The sequence below is a fragment of the Palaemon carinicauda genome, chromosome 12 (assembly GCF_036898095.1).
Source record: "Palaemon carinicauda isolate YSFRI2023 chromosome 12, ASM3689809v2, whole genome shotgun sequence".
Taxonomy (NCBI): domain Eukaryota; kingdom Metazoa; phylum Arthropoda; class Malacostraca; order Decapoda; family Palaemonidae; genus Palaemon; species Palaemon carinicauda.
In genome coordinates, this window is record NC_090736.1 from 44,023,924 (window position 1) to 44,029,782 (window position 5,859).

The window sequence follows — 5,859 nt, forward strand, 5'->3', positions numbered from 1 at the left end:
AGACAAGGAATAGAGGAGTCTTATGTTAGAACCATTGAAGATATCTATATGGGAAGTACAGTAAACTTGAGACTACATAAAGATAGTGAGAAAACTGATTAAGAAAGGAATTAGACAGGGACACCCTATTTCTCCTGAATTATTCACAGCATGTCTAAAATACGTTTTTAAGAATTTAGATCGGGAAAATGTAGGAATTAACATTTATCACTGATATAAAGTTTGTTTAAATTTAAGGAAAGAAAAAGAAAAATTGAGTTCAAGAAAGAAAATAAACCCTCCTTTAATGAGAAAAAAATCTGATGAGTTTAGTTTAGCAATGTAAACTAGGTACTCCCAGCTACATGATGAAATGGAAGCAGGTAAAGAGGAAATAAAAAAAATTAATGGAGACTATCAGTTAAGACCAAAAAACATAAAGAAAAGATGGAAATGAGCGTAAAATTCAAGAGAGATGAAATAGAATTAGCTGAACGAGATAAAAAAATACAATTAATAAACTAAAAACCCAAGATATTCGTAAACACTATCAGAACAAAATTGAGAAAGCACTGAAGAAAGGAAGAAGCATCAACATTATGAAAAGAAGACTTGGAACTATACGACAACAGATGTTTGCTTTGAAGGATGAAAATGAAAATATCAACAATAGAGATCGAGTAATAAAAACTAGAAGGGATTTTTATCCAATGTTATACAATACTGATATAAGACATACCATTGTCATTAGAAATAATGAAAACCCTGATCCGGTACCAACCGTAGCAGTAGAAGAAGTAAAGAAAGCATTAAAAGGGATGAAAACATGCAAGGCAGCCGAAGATGACCCTACCATTAAATTAATTATAGATGGAGGAGATTTCATAGTATTAAAACTGGCTGAACTTTACACAAAATATCTAGAAGCTTTGCTCTATACTTACAGCTTAGAAAATCTTTATCAAAAAGGGAGACATAAAAGACCTGGAAAATTACCGTCCAATAAATTTACTCCCCGTAATATATAAATATTTACAAAGATCATATTAGACCGAATAGAAAGACAGCTAGACTTTAATTTATCAAGAAAGCAGAGAGACTTTAGATGTGGGTATTCAACAACTGACCATATCCATGTAATTAACCAGATAATGGAAAAAATCAACAGAGTATGACAAAACAACTAAGTATGGCATTTATAGACTTTGAGAAAGGGTTTGATTCTGCCAAACATCAATAGTAATTAAAACGCTTCAGAGACAAGCAATAGAGGAATCTTATGCTAGAATACTTAAAGAGAGATAGTAAGAAAATACCGATTGAGAAAAGAGTTAGAAAGGGAGACCCCATCTCCCGTAAATTATTAACAGCATGCCAAGAAGTTTTTAAACAATTAAATTGGTAAAAATGTATTGTGAATCACGGGAGGAATTACAAAATATTATAGAATATTTGAATTGAAGAAGCAGAAATATAGGACTGAAATTGAATATGAATAGAATTTAAATAATCTTCAATGAATATGCAGAGAGACATCAAATAATAGATAGAGATTGGTAATGAATATACGTACTTAGGGTAGGAAATGAGTTTTTACATAGGACACGAAACCAAAATTAAAAGAACGATAAACGTGAGATGGAAAGGTTTTGGAAAACCAAATAATATTATGAAAAGTACAATGTATCAGAAACTTGGAGGCTTATTAAAACCTTATAACAAAAGCTAGTTACAGCTCGAATAGCTATGGAAAGAATAATGATGAGAATAACACTGAAAAAGAGGAAACTGAAGTATAGGTTATTCTAACACCATATATAAAAAAAGAATTGGACGTGGCAGGACAGATAATGAGAAAGACAGATAATAGATGGACATTAAGAATAACAGAATGGGTCCCTAGAGATTGTAAAAGAAGCAGGAGAAGGAAGAGAAGATGATGGATTGACGAACTAAGAAAGTATACAGATGTAGACTAGCATATAAAGACCATAAACAGAGGCAAGTGGAAAGACATGTCTGAGGCCATTGTTCTGCTGTGGACTAGTAACGGCTGACGATATATATATATATATATATATATATATATATATATATATATATATATATATATATATATATATATATATATATATATATATATATATATATATAAAACGAATCAACTGAACGATGGAGCGGATATTTTAGTATCAATACCACAATATCGACAATAATATATATATATATATATATATATATATATATATATATATATATATATATATATATATATATATATATATATATATATATATATGTATATGTATATACGTATATATATATATATAAATATATATATATATATATATATATATATATATATATATATATATATATATATATATATATATATATACTGTATATGATATATACTTATGTACGTGAATATACATATTTTATTATCAATAGCTCAACAAAAATAAAGTAATAATAATAATAATAATAATAATAATAATAATAATAATAATAATAATAATAATAATAATAATAATAATAGCAGAATTGACATTAACTTAGTTTTTTAACAACATCTAAAATAACCGGTTGGTTTTCAAGACTTATCTGTAAACTAATAAGACTGCTATTAGAGTTCTTTGAGTATAAATACTAAAAATTACAAATTCTATGTGTATGAATAGAAATAAGATTGCCATTTGAAACCCCTTTGAAATCTTTACATACAAAATTTCCTCTGAACCTCCTACTATATTTCGGATATTTTCAGACTGTACCATCCTCTACGTAGTACTGGGTATTATTATCATTATTACCATTACTTGATAGGCTACAACCCTAGTTGAAAAAGCAGGATGCTATAATTCCAGGGGCTCCAACAGGTTAAATAGCCCAGTGAGAAAGGAAACAAGGAAAAATAAAATATTGTAAAACAGTAACATTAAAATGAGTATTTCCCATATAAACTATAAAAACTTCAACAAAACAAGAGGAAGAGAAATAAGATAGAATAGTGTGCCCGAGTGTACCCTCAAGCAAGAGAGCTCTAGCCCAAAACAGTGATAGACCATGGTACAGAGGCCATATTACTGCCTAAGACTAGAGAACAATGATTTGATTGTGGAGTGACCTTCTCCTACAAGAGCTACTCACCATATTTAAAGTCTCTTCTACCTTCACCAAGAGGAAATTAGCCACTGAATAATTACATTGCGGTAGGTAACCACCTGACCATAGAAGAATTGGTTGGTAATCTTAAGTATTGTCAGGAGTATAAGGACAGAGGAGAATGCAAAAAGAATCAGTCAGACTATTCGGTGTATGTGTAGGCAAAGAAATAATGATCCGTAACCAGAGAGTCGGATCCAATGCATTTCGGATCTTCCCAGACTGTACCATCCTATACGTAGTACTAGGTATGCACATAATTTCATCAGTATTGCCATCCGCATCATAAGACTCAACACTACAGAGTATTCTATAAGTTTTATTCCTGTTGTGACCCGATTGTGAAATAAACATCCTAATTAGGCAGTTGAATCGTTGGAACTTCTGAAGTTCAAACTTACAGCGAATGTTTCATGTAGATCAGGTTGACATAAGTTTCTCTTCATAGTCTACATATGACAGATAACGTTAAAGTTGTTACTGGTCTTAAAATAAGTATTCTATATTCTTTATTTAACATTTATTAAAAAAATTATTCATTTCTTTATTTTCTTTCCTCGCTCTGCTATTTTTCCCTGTTGGAGCCCTTGTGTTCCCCGGGTATGATCGAAATTGCCAGTCAATCTTCATTAACAACAAAACTAAAACGCTCTTTCAAAATCGTTGATGAAGTGTTATTGGGAAATGTACACTTTTTAACTTAGCAAGTTAATAAAAAAAATTACTCCTTTAATGAAAAGATTACCAGGAATAAGCATTTTGACTTTGATATAGTTATTTTTTTTTTCTTTTTGGTAAAACTGGAAATATCGATATGTTTATAAGGAAATTACTCCAAAAAATACTGTCTCTGTTGGTAAGTATGAATCATTATGTCCTCGCCAGATCTCTTTCTTTCCGTTTCACACATAACCATGGAATAGGCTTAATAACGATGATATTAATAATAAGCATCAGGATCAATTACCACTCATAATCGTAGATCTCCGACCCAATTATTTCAGCAGGAAAGAGCTGCTAATGATGAAGCCATTTAAGGCAAGAGACTAAAGGCTTGCTTTTATATGAATGTGAACTTGTTTTATCATTTGTATTCGTACGTTTGTACTTCATAAAACTAATTTCGGTTCATGAACTACATTTTTCTTGAAGTAAAACCTCGGATAATTCACAATATCTCTCTCTCTCTCTCTCTCTCTCTCTCTCTCTCTCTCTCTCTCTCTCTCTCTCTCTCTCACCAGTCACGAGTTAGCACACACCTTTATGGAATCTTTTCTAGGATCCAAGAGCAAGTGAATTGGTTGAATAATAAGGAAATATATTTTAACCTTTTACTCTTAATTCGTAACTAAAGAATATCTCAGCACCTGATAGAATCAACACCTCATATATATATATATATATATATATATATATATATATATATATATATATATATATGTATATATATATATATATATATATATATATATATATATATATATATATATATATATATTATACATACATATATACATATATTATATACATATAATATATATATATATATATATATATATATATATATATATATATATATACAGTATATATACATATATATATATATATATATATATATATATATATATATATATATATATATATATATATATATTAAAGGTTATTCAATAAATGGAAAAATAGATTATTTAAAATTGATAAAAAGTTCTTATATCATGCAATGTCTTGGATGTATAATAAAATAAAGGCGACGAAAAAAATCCTTCCTGTCCTAGCCAACAGGACCACAAATAGAACCCACCTAATTTAATCAAGATTTAGGTCAGACGCCAGGAGCCGAGGATGGGATTAGATTAATTAGTAGAAGGAAAATAATCTGTTTCGACATTCGAAATGATTTACACAGGAATTCCTATGTAGATGAAAGCGGTGCATACACTCGACATATATATTCGGTAAAATGTGTAGGTTTATAAATGTTACGTCAGTTCGACGTAGTCACCAGGTCAATGGACTTTAAGAGGTTGACCTTGCGACCTTGCCTCATGTAGACTACTTTGGGCCTTAAAGAGATTTTGATACGCTAAATTTTAAATAATCCAGATTAATTTCCAAAGGATTAAAAGAGAGTTTTAACTCTCACATCCATAGTAAAACACACGGAGGAATATCAAACAAGTTATAGCACAATTTCCAGCAGAAATCATTTGTAAGATATTGAAAATCCACTTTTCTGTCAATGGGATACAATGTCTTTTAAAGTATGAAGGATTTTTCGCTTGCCTTAATGCTGAACCTCTTATGATGAAGAAGAATACGAAAATCCCCGTATATTCAAAATTTAAACAAATATTTACTGCTTTGATACCTTTGCGTCAGTAAGATTCCATTACAATATTTCTATGTCATATATCATCTGAAAAAGTATATGGAGACAGGTGAAGTAGTATCTATTTCATGAGGTATTCTTGACTTTTAATAATCTTTTTTTTTCTTTTTTTTGAAAATTCATCCATATTATGTATACAAACTTGAAAACCCGCAAGAAAGCTAACCAACTTACACACAAAAACACACCTAGACACACACACACACACATATATATATATATATATATATATATATATATATATATATATATATATATATATATATATATATATATATATATATATATATATATATATATATATATATATATATATAACGGATTTT